This window comes from Schistocerca gregaria, unplaced genomic scaffold, assembly GCF_023897955.1.
Source record: "Schistocerca gregaria isolate iqSchGreg1 unplaced genomic scaffold, iqSchGreg1.2 ptg000313l, whole genome shotgun sequence".
NCBI lineage: Eukaryota > Metazoa > Arthropoda > Insecta > Orthoptera > Acrididae > Schistocerca > Schistocerca gregaria.
In genome coordinates this window covers 1,782,380-1,795,023 of record NW_026061791.1, presented here as the reverse complement: position 1 = coordinate 1,795,023, position 12,644 = coordinate 1,782,380, and positions in this window count along the sequence as shown.

The following is a 12,644-nucleotide window of genomic DNA, read 5'->3' as shown; positions in this document are numbered from 1 at the left end:
TATGAACACTTTTCACATTCTCCCGTGCAACGCGGCTGCTAGTCATCCTTTCATGCAAAATCGTAAGGCTCCATCTCATAACCAGGGCACCCTAGCCGGCTAAAAATCAATAATCGGTAACCAAAACTTGAATTGGACTGCTTCTTACTGGCTATTGCTTCAACTTAGAAGCTTCTTCTGTGTTCTGCTATGCTGCTTTTAGTGTCTCCGCATACCGCAGCACGCGACATTGCTTTGCAGACGATAAATGTAACCGTTTCAGACAGAAGAGCGGCCAATGAGACGATCTGGCTTTAAGTCGATACAATAACAAATGACGAAAACGGACGTATTTCTCAGGAATTTGCTACATATGAACACTTTTCACATTCTCCCGTGCAACGCGGCTGCAAGTCCTCCTTTCATGCAAAATCTTAAGGTCCTAGGTCATGTCCAAGCCACCAAAGCCGGGTAAAAAGTGAATAATCGACAACTAAAACTGGAATTGTACTACTTCTTACTGGCTATAGATTCAACTTAGAAGCTTCTTCTGTGTTCTACTATGGTGCTTTTAGTGTCTCCGCATACCGCAGCACGCGACATAGCTTTGCAGACGATAAATGTAACCGTCTCAGAGAGAAAAGCGGCCACTATAACGATCTGGCTTTAAGTCGATTCGATAACAAATGACGAAAACGGACGGATTTCTCAGGTTTTTACTACATATGAACACTTTTCACATTCTCCCGTGCAACGCGGCTGTTAGTCCTCCTTTCATGCAAAATTTTAAGGTCCTAGGTCATGTCCAAGCCACCAAAGCCGGCTAAAAAGTGAATAATCGACAACTAAAACTAGAATTGTACTACTTCTTACTGGCTATTACTTCAACATAGAGGCTTCTTCTGTGTTCTACTACGGTGCTTTTAGTGTCTCCGCATACCCCAGCACGCGACATAGCTTTGCAGACGATAAATGTAACCGTCTCAGAGAGAAAAGCGGCCAATGTGACGATCTGGCTTTAAGTCGATTCGATAACAAATGACGAAAACAGACGGATTTCTCAGGTTTTTACTACATTTGAACACTTTTCACATTCTCCCGTGCAACGCGGCTACAAGTCCTCCTTTCATGCAAAATCTTAAGGTCCTAGGTAATGTCCAAGCCACCAAAGCCGGCTAAAAAGTGAATACTCGACAACGAAAACTTGAATTGTACTACTTCTTACTGGCTATTGCTTCAACTTAGATGCTTCGTCTGTGTTCTACTATGGTGCTTTTAGTGTCTCCTTATACCGCAGCACGCGACATTGCTTTGCAGACGATATATGTCACCGTTTCAGTCAGAAGAGCGGCCAATGTGACGATCTGGCTTTAAGTCGATTCGATAACAAATGACGAAAACGGACGGATTTCTCAGGTTTTTACTACATATGAACAGTTTTCACATTCTCCCGTGCAACGCGGCTGCAAGTCCTCCTTTCATGCAAAATCTTAAGGTCCTAGGTCATGTCCAAGCCACCAAAGCCGGGTAAAAAGTGAATAATCGACAACTAAAACTGGAATTGTACTACTTCTTACTGGCTATAGATTCAACTTAGAAGCTTCTTCTGTGTTCTACTATGGTGCTTTTAGTGTCTCCGCATACCGCAGCACGCGACATAGCTTTGCAGACGATAAATGTAACCGTCTCAGAGAGAAAAGCGGCCAATGTGACGATCTGGCTTTAAGTCAATTCGATAACAAATGACGAAAACGGACGGATTTCTCAGCTTTTTACTACATATGAACCCTTTTCACATTCTCCCGTGCAACGCGGCTGCTAGTCCTCCTTTCATGCAAAATCTTAAGGTTCCACCCCATAACCAGGGCACCAAAGCCGGCTAAAAATCAATAACCGATAACCAAAACTTGAATTGGACTGCTTCTTACTGGCTATTGCTTCAACTTAGAAGCTTCTTCTGTGTTCTACCACGGTGCTTTTAGTGTCTCCGCATACCGCAGCACGCGACATAGCTTTGCAGACGATAAATGTAACCGTCTCAGAGAGAAAAGTGGCCAATGTGATGATCTGGCTTTAAGTCGATTCGATAACTAATGACAAAAACGGACGGATTTCTCAGGTTTTTACTACATATGAACACTTTTCCCTTTCTCCCGTGCAACGCGGCTGCTAGTTCTCCTTTCATGCAAAATCTTAAGGTCCTAGGTGATGTCCAAGCCACCAAAGCAGGCTCAAAAGTGAATAATCGACAACTAAAACTTGAATTGTACTACTTCTTACTGGCTGTTACTTCAACTTAGAAGCTTCTTCTGTGTTCTACTACGATGCTTTTAGTGTCTCCGCATACCGCAGCACGCGACATAGCTTTGCAGACGATAAATGTAACCGTCTCAGACAGAAAAGCGGCCAATATGACGATCTGGCTTTAAGTCGATCCGATAACAAATGACGAAAACGGGCGAATTTCTCAGGTTTTTACGACATATGAACACTTTTCACATTCTCCCGTGCAACGCGGCTGCTAGTCATCCTTTCATGCAAAATCGTAAGGCTCCATCTCATAACCAGGGCACCCTAGCCGGCTAAAAATCAATAATCGGTAACCAAAACTTGAATTGGACTGCTTCTTACTGGCTATTGCTTCAACTTAGAAGCTTCTTCTGTGTTCTGCTATGCTGCTTTTAGTGTCTCCGCATACCGCAGCACGCGACATTGCTTTGCAGACGATAAATGTAACCGTTTCAGACAGAAGAGCGGCCAATGAGACGATCTGGCTTTAAGTCGATACAATAACAAATGACGAAAACGGACGTATTTCTCAGGAATTTGCTACATATGAACACTTTTCACATTCTCCCGTGCAACGCGGCTGCAAGTCCTCCTTTCATGCAAAATCTTAAGGTCCTAGGTCATGTCCAAGCCACCAAAGCCGGGTAAAAAGTGAATAATCGACAACTAAAACTGGAATTGTACTACTTCTTACTGGCTATAGATTCAACTTAGAAGCTTCTTCTGTGTTCTACTATGGTGCTTTTAGTGTCTCCGCATACCGCAGCACGCGACATAGCTTTGCAGACGATAAATGTAACCGTCTCAGAGAGAAAAGCGGCCACTATAACGATCTGGCTTTAAGTCGATTCGATAACAAATGACGAAAACGGACGGATTTCTCAGGTTTTTACTACATATGAACAGTTTTCACATTCTCCCGTGCAACGCGGCTGCAAGTCCTCCTTTCATGCAAAATCTTAAGGTCCTAGGTCATGTCCAAGCCACCAAAGACGGTTAAAAAGTGAATAATCGACAACTAAAACTGGAATTGTACTACTTCTTACTGGCTATTGCTTCAACTTAGAAGCTTCTTCTGTGTTCTACTATGGTGCTTTTAGTGTCTCCGCATACCGCAGCACGCGACATAGCTTTGCAGACGATAAATGTAACCGTCTCATAGAGAAAAGCGGCCAATGTGACGATCTGGCTTTAAGTCAATTCGATAACAAATGACGAAAACGGACGGATTTCTCAGCTTTTTACTACATATGAACCCTTTTCACATTCTCCCGTCCAACGCGGCTGCTAGTCCTCCTTTCATGCAAAATCTTAAGGTTCCACCTCATGTCCAAGGCACCAAAGCCGGCTAAATATCAATAATCGATAACCAAAACTTGAATTGTACTGCAGCTTACTGGCAATTGCTTCAACTTAGAACCATCTTCTGTGTTCTACTATGGTGCTTTTAGTGTCTCCGCATATCGTAGCACCTGACATAGCTTTGCAGACGATAAATGTAACCGTCTCAGAGAGAAAAGCGGCCAATGTGACGATCTGGTTTTAAGTCGATTCGATAACAAATGACGAAAACGGACGGATTTCTCAGGTTTTTACGACATATGAACACTTTTCACATTCTCCCGTGCAACGCGGCTGCTAGTCCCCCTTTCATGCAAAATCGTAAGGTTCCATCTCATTTCCAAGGCACCAAAGCCGGTTAAAAATCAATAATCGATAACCAAAGCTTGAAATGTACTGCTTCTTACTGGCTATTGCTTCAACTTAGAAGCTTCTTCTGTGTTCTACTACGGTGCTTTTAGTGTCTCCGCATACCGCAGCACTCGACATAGCTTTGCAGACGACAAATGTAACCGTTTTAGAGAGAAGAGCGGCCAATGTGACGATCTGGCTTTAAGTCGATTCGGTAACAAATGACGAAAACGGACGGATTTCTCAGGTTTTTACTACATATGAACACATTTCACATTCTCCCGTGCAACGCGGCTGCAAATCCTCCTTTCATGCAAAATCTTAAGTTCCTAGGTCATGTCCAAGCCACCAAAGCCGTCTAAAAAGTGAATAATCGACAACTAAAACTTGAATTGTCCTACATCTTACTGGCTATTACTTCAACTTAGAAGCTTCTTCTGTGTTCTACTATGGTGCTTTTAGTGTCTCCGCATACCGCAGCACGCGACATAGCTTTGTAGACGATAAATGTAACCGTCTCAGAGAGAAAAGCGGCCAATGTGACGATCTGGCCTTAAGTCGATACGATAACAAATGACGAAAACGGACTTATATCTCAGGTTTTTACTAAATATGAACACTTTTCACATTCTCCCGTGCAACGCGGCTGCTAGTCCTCCTTTCATGCAAAATCTTAAGGTCCTAGGTCATGTCCAAGCCACCAAAGCCGGTTAAAAAGTGAATAATCGACAACTAAAACTTGAATTGTACTACTTCTTACTGGCTATTGCTTCAACTTAGAAGTTTCTTCTTAGGTCTACAATGGTGCTTTTAGTGTCTCCGCATACCGCAGCACCCGACATAGCTTTGCAGTTGATAAACGTAACCGTCTCAGAGAGAAAAGCGGCCAATGTGTCGATATGGCTTTAAGTCGATTCGATAACAAATGACGAAAACGGACGGATTTCTCAGGTTTTTACTACATATGATCCCTTTTCACATTATCCCGTGCAATGCTTCTGCTAGATCCTCCTTCATGCAAAATCTTAAGGTCCTAGCTCATGTCCAAGGCACCAAAACCGTCTGAAAAGGCAATTATTGATAGCTCCAACTTGAATTGTACTGCTTCGTTTTGGCTATCACATCATCTTAGAAGCTTCTTCTGTGTTCTATTATGGTGCTTTTAGTGTCTCCGCATACCGCAGCACGCGACATAGCTTTGCACACGGTAAATGTAACCGATTTAGAGAGAAGAGCCGCCAATATGACGATCGGACAAATGTCGATTCGATAGCAAATGACGAAAACGGGTATAGTTCCCAGGTTTTCACTACATATGAACACTTTTCACATTCTCCCGTGCAACGCGGCTGCAAGTCCTCCTTTCATGCAAAATCTTAAGGTCCTAGGTCATGGCTAAGCCACCGAAGCCGGCTAAAAAGTGAATAATCGACATTAAAACTTGAATTCTGCTACGTCTTACTGGCCATTACTTCAACTTAGAAGCTTCTTCAGTGTTCTACTATGGTGCTTTTAGTGTCTCCGCATACCGCAGTACGCGACATAGCTTTGCAAACGATAAATGTAACCGTCTCAGAGAAAAAAGCGGCCAATGTGACGATCTGGCTTTAAGTCGATTCGATAACAAATGACGAAAACGGACGGATTTCTCAGGTTTTTACTACATATGAACACTTTTCACATTGTCCCGTGCAACGCGGCTGCTAGTCCCCCTTTCATGCAAAATCGTAAGGTTCCATCTCATTTCCAAGGCACCAAAGCCGGTTAAAAATCAATAATCGATAACCAAAGCTTGAAATGTACTGCTTCTTACTGGCTATTGCTTCAACTTAGAAGCTTCTTCTGTGTTCTACTACGGTGCTTTTAGTGTCTCCGCATACCGCAGCACTCGACATAGCTTTGCAGACGACAAATGTAACCGTTTCAGAGAGAAGAGCGGCCAATGTGACGATCTGGCTTTAAGTCGATTCGATAACAAATGACGAAAACGGACGGATTTCTCAGGTTTTTACTACATATGAACACTTTTCACATTTGCCCGTGCAACGCGGCTGCTAGTCCTACTTTCATGCAAAATCTTAAGGTTCTAGGTCATGTCCAAGCCACCAAAGCCGGCTAAAAAGTGAATAATCGACAACTAAAACTTGAATTGTACTACTTCTTACTGGCTATTACTTGAACTTAGAAGCTTCTTCTGTGTTCTACTACGGTGGTTTTAGTGTCTCCGCATACCGCAGCACGCGACATAGCTTTGCAGACGATAAATGTAACCGTCTCAGAGAGAAAAGCGGCCAATGTGACGATCTTCCTTTAAGTCGATTCGGTAACAAATGACTAAAACGGACGGATTTCTCAGCTTTTTACTACATATGAACACTTTTCACATTCTCCAGTGCAACGCGGCTGCAAGTCCTCTTTCATGCAAAATCTTAAGGTCCTAGGTCATGCCCAAGCCACCGAAGCCCGCTAAAAAGTGAATAATCGACATTAAAACTTGAATTCTACTACGTCTTACAGGCCATTACTTCAACTTAGAAGCTTTTTCAGTGTTCTACTATGGTGCTTTTAGTGTCTCCGCATACCGCAGTACGCGACATAGCTTTGCAAACGATAAATGTAACCGTCTCAGAGAAAAAAGCGGCCAATGTGACGATCTGGCTTTAAGTCGATTCGATAACAAATGACGAAAACGGACGGATTTCTCAGGTTTTTACTACAAATGAACACTTTTCACATTTTCCCGTGCAACGCGGCTGCTAGTCCTACTTTCATGCGAAATCTTAAGGTTCTAGGTCATGTCCAAGCCACCAAAGCCGGCTAAAAATTGAATAATCGACAACTAAAACTTGAATTGTACTACTTCTTACTGGCTATTACTTGCACTTAGAAGCTTCTTCTGTGTTCTACTACGGTGGTTTTAGTGTCTCCGCATACCGCAGCACGCGACATAGCTTTGCAGACGATACATGTAACCGTCTCAGAGAGAAAAGCGGCCAATGTGACGATCTTCCTTTAAGTCGATTCGGTAACAAATGACGAAAACGGACGGATTTCTCAGCTTTTTACTACATATGAACACTTTTCACATTCTCCAGTGCAACGCGGCTGCAAGTCCTCCTTTCATGCAAAATCTTAAGGTCCTAGGTCATGTCCAAGCCACCGAAGCCGGCTAAAAAGTGAATAATCGACAACTACAACTTGAATTGTACTACTTGTTACTGGCTATTGCTTCAACTTAGAAGCTTCTTCTGTGGTCTACTATGGTACTTTTAGTGTCACCGCATACCGCAGCACGCGACATAGCTTTGCAGACGATAAATGTAACCGTCTCAGAGAGAAAAGCGGCCAATGTGACGATCTGGCTTTAAGTCGATTCGATAACAAACGACGAAAACGGAAGGATTTCTCAGGTTTTTACGACATATGAACACTTTTCACATTCTCCCGTGCAACGCGGCTGCTAGTCCTCCTTTCATGCAAAATCGTAAGGTTCCATCTCATGTCCAAGCCACCAAAGCCGGCTAAAAATCAATAATCGATAACCAAAGCTTGAAATGTACTGCTTCTTACTGGCTATTGCTTCAACTTAGAAGCTTCTTCTGTAATCTACTATGGTGCTTTTACTGTCTATGCATACCGCTGCACGCGACATAGCTTTGCAGACGATAAATGTAACCGTCTCAGAGAGAAAAGCGGCCAATGCGACGATCTGGCTTTAAGTCGATTCGATAACAAATGACGAAAACGGACGGATTTCTCAGGTTTTTACGACATATGAACACTTTTCACATTCTCCCGTGCAACGCGGCTGCTAGTCCTCCTTTCATGCAAAATCGTAAGGTTCCACCTCATAACCAGAGCACCAAAGCCGGCTAAAAATCAATAATCGATAACCAAAACTTGAATTGGACTGCTTCTTACTGGCTATTGCTTCAACTTAGAAGCTTCTTCTGTGTTCTACTATGGTGCTTTTAGTGTCTCCGCATACCGCAGCACGCGACATAGCTTTGCACACGATAAATGTAACCGTTTCAGACAGAAGAGCGGCCAATGTGACGATGTGGCTTTAAGCCGATTCGATAACAAATGACGAAAACGGACGGATTTCTCAGGTTTTTACAACATATGAACACATTTCACATTCTCACGTGCACTTCGGCTGCTATGCCTCCTTTCATGTAAAATGTTAAGGTCCTAGCTCATGTCCAAGGCACCAAAGCCAGCTAAAAAGTCAATAATCGATAACTAAAATTTGAATTGTACTACTTCTTACTGGCTATTACATCAACTTATAAGTTTCATCTGTGTTCTACTATGATGCTTTTAGTGTCTCCGCATACCGCAGTACGCGACATAGCTTTGCAGACGATAAATGTAACCGTTTCAGACAGAAGAGCGGCCAATGTGACGATGTGGCTTTAAGCCGATTCGATAACAAATGACGAAAACGGACGGATTTCTCAGGTTCTTACAACATATGAACACTTTTCACATTCTCCCGTGCAACGCGGCTGCAGGTCCTCCTTTCATGCAAACTCTTAAGGTCCTAGGTAATGTCCAAGCCACCAAAGCCGGCTAAAAAGTGAATAATCGACAACGAAAACTTGAATTGGACTACTTCTTACTGGCTATTGCTTCAACTTAGAAGCTTCTTCTGTGTTCTACTATGGTGCTTTTAGTGTCTCCGCATACCGCAGCACGCGACATAGCTTTGCAGACGATAAATCTAACCGTCTCAGAGAGAAAAGCGGCCAATGTGACGATCTGGCTTGAAGTCGATTCGATAACAAATGACGAAAACGGACGGATTTCTCAGGTTTTTACTACATATGAACACTTTTCACATTCTCCCGTGCAACGAGGCTGCTAGTCCTCCTTTCATGCAAAATCGTAAGGTTCCACCTCATAACCAGGGCACCAAAGCCGGCTAATAATCAATAATCGATAACCAAAACTTGAATTGGACTGCTTCTTACTGGCTATTGCTTCAACTTAGAAGCTTCTTCTGTGTTCTACTATGGTGCTTTTAGTGTCTCCGCATACCGCAGCACGCGACATTGCTTTGCACACGATAAATGTAACCGTCTCAGAGAGAAAAGTGGCCAATGTGACGATCTGGCTTTAAGTCGATTCGATAACAAATGACGAAAACGGACGGATTTCTCAGGTTTTTACTACATATGAACACTTTTCACATTCTCCCGTGCAACGCGGCTGCTAGTCTTCCTTTCATGCAAAATCTTAAGGTCCTAGGTCATGTCCAAGCCACCAAAGACGGCTAAAAAGTGAATAATCGACAACTAAAACTTGAATTGTACTACTTTTTACTGGCTATAGATTCAACTTAGAAGCTTCTTCTGTGTTCTACTATGGTGCTTTTAGTGTCTCCGCATACCGCAGCACGCGACATAGCTTTGCAGACGATAAATGTAACCGTCTCAGAGAGAAAAGCGGCCAATGGGACGATCTGGCTTTAAGTCGATTCGATAACAAATGACGAAAACGGATGGATTTCTCAGGTTTTTACTACATATGAACACTTTTCACATTCTCCCGTGCAACGCGGCTGCTAGTCCTCCTTTCATGCAAAACCTTAAGGTCCTAGGTCATGTCCAAGACACCAAAGCCGGCTAAAAAGTGAATAATGGACATTTAAAACTTGAATTGTACTACTGCTTACTGGCTATTGCTTCATCTTAGAAGCTTCTCCTGTGTTCTACTATGGTGCTTTTAGTGTCTCCTCATACCGCAGCACGCGACATAGCTTTGCAGACGATAAATGTAACCGTTTCAGACAGAAGAGCGGCCCATGTGACGATCTGGCTTTAAGTCGATTCAATAACACATGACGAAAACGGACGGATTTCTCAGGTTTTTACTACATATGAGCCCTTTTCACATTCTCCCGTGCAACGCGGCTGCAAGTCCTCCTTTCATGCAAAATCTTAAGGTCCTAGGTCTTGTCCAAGCCACCAAAGCCGGCTAAAAAGTGAATAATGGACAACTAAAACTTGAATTGTACTACTTCTTACTGGTATTACTTCAACTTAGAAGCTTCTTCTGTGTTCTACTATGGTGCTTTTAGTGTCTCCGCATACCGCAGCACGCGACATAGCTTTGCAGACGATAAATCTAACCGTCTCAGAGAGAAAAGCGGCCAATGTGACGATCTGGCTTGAAGTCGATTCGATAACAAATGACGAAAACGGACGGATTTCTCAGGTTTTTACTACATATGAACACTTTTCACATTCTCCCGTGCAACGAGGCTGCTAGTCCTCCTTTCATGCAAAATCGTAAGGTTCCACCTCATAACCAGGGCACCAAAGCCGGCTAATAATCAATAATCGATAACCAAAACTTGAATTGGACTGCTTCTTACTGGCTATTGCTTCAACTTAGAAGCTTCTTCTGTGTTCTACTATGGTGCTTTTAGTGTCTCCGCATACCGCAGCACGCGACATTGCTTTGCACACGATAAATGTAACCGTCTCAGAGAGAAAAGTGGCCAATGTGACGATCTGGCTTTAAGTCGATTCGATAACAAATGACGAAAACGGACGGATTTCTCAGGTTTTTACTACATATGAACACTTTTCACATTCTCCCGTGCAACGCGGCTGCTAGTCTTCCTTTCATGCAAAATCTTAAGGTCCTAGGTCATGTCCAAGCCACCAAAGACGGCTAAAAAGTGAATAATCGACAACTAAAACTTGAATTGTACTACTTCTTACTGGCTATTACTTCAACTTAGAAGCTTCTTCTGTGTTCTACTACGGTGCCTTTAGTGTCTCCGCATACCGCAGCACGCAACATAGCTTTGCAGACGATAAATGTAACCGTCTCAGAGAGAAAAGCGGCCAATGTGACGATCTGGCTTTAAGTCGATTCGATAATAAATGACGAAAAGGGACGGATTTCTCAGGTTTTTACTACATATGAACACATTTCACATTCTCCCGTGCACTTCGGCTGCTAGGCCTCCTTTCATGCAAAATGTTAAGGTCCTAGCTCATGTCCAAGGCAGCAAAGCCAGCTAAAAAGTCAATAATCGATAACTAAAACTTGAATGGTACTACTTCTTACTGGCTATTACATCAACTTATAAGTTTCATCTGTGTTCTACTATGATGCTTTTAGTGTCTCCGCATACCGCAGCACGCGACATAGCTTTGCAGACGATAACTGTAACCGTTTCAGACAGAAGAGCGGCCAATGTGACGATGTGGCTTTAAGCCGATTCGATAACAAATGACGAAAACGGACGGATTTCTCAGGTTTTTACAACATATGAACACTTTTCACATTCTCCCGTGCAACGCGGCTGCAGGTCCTCCTTTCATGCAAAATCTTAAGATCCTAGGTGATGTCCAAGCCACCAAAGCCGGCTAAAAGTGAATAATCGACAACGAAAACTTGAATTGTACTACTTCTTACTGGCTATTGCTTCAACTTAGAAGCTTCTTCTGTGTTCTACTATGCTGCTTTTAGTATCTCCGCATACCGCAGCACGCGACATTGCTTTGCAGACGATAAATGTAACCGTTTCAGACAGAAGAGCGGCCAATGAGACGATCTGGCTTTAAGTCGATTCAATAACAAATGACGAAAACGGACGTATTTCTCAGGAATTTGCTACATATGAACAGTTTTCACATTCTCCCGTGCAACGCGGCTGCAATTTCTCCTTTCATGCAAAATCTTAAGGTCCTAGGTCATGTCCAAGCCACCAAAGCCGGGTAAAAAGTGAATAATCGACAACTAAAACTGGAATTGTACTACTTCTTACTGGCTATAGATTCAACTTAGAAGCTTCTTCTGTGTTCTACTATGGTGCTTATAGTGTCTCCGCATACCGCAGCACGCGACATAGGTTTTCAGACGATAAATGTAACCGTCTCAGAGAGAAGAGAGGCCAATGTGACGATCTGGCTCTAAGTCCACATGATAACAAATGACGAAAACAGACGGATTTCTCAGGTTTTTACTACATATGAACACTTTTCACATTCTAACGGCAACGCGGCTGCTAGTCCTTTCTTGCAAAATCTTAAGGTCCTAGGTGATGTCCAAGCCACCAAAGCCGGCTAAAAAGTGAGTAATCGACAAAAAAACTTGAATTGTACTACTTCTTACTGGCTATTGCTTCAACTTAGAATCTTCTCATGTGTTTTACTATGGTGCTTTTAGTGTCTCCGCATACCGCAGCACGCGACATTGCTTTGCAGACGATAAATGTAACCGTTTCAGACAGAAGAGCGGCCAATGAGACGATCTGGCTTTAAGTCGATTCAATAACAAATGACGAAAACGGACGGATTTCTCAGGAATTTACTACATATGAACAGTTTTCACATTCTCCCGCGCAACGCGGCTGCAAGTCCTCCTTTCATGCAAAATCTTAAGGTCCTAGGTCATGTCCAAGCCACCAAAGCCGGCTAAAAAGTAAATAATCGACAACTAAATTTTGAATTTTACTACTTCTTACTGGCTATTACTTCAACTTAGAAGCTTCCGCTGTGTTCTACTATTGTGCTTTTAGTATCTCCGCATACCGCAGCGGGCGACATAGTTTTGCAGACGATAAATTTAACCGTTTCAGACAGAAGAGCGGCCAATGTGACGATCTGGCTTTAAGTCGATTCGATAACAAATGACGAAAACGGACGAATTTGTCAGGTTTT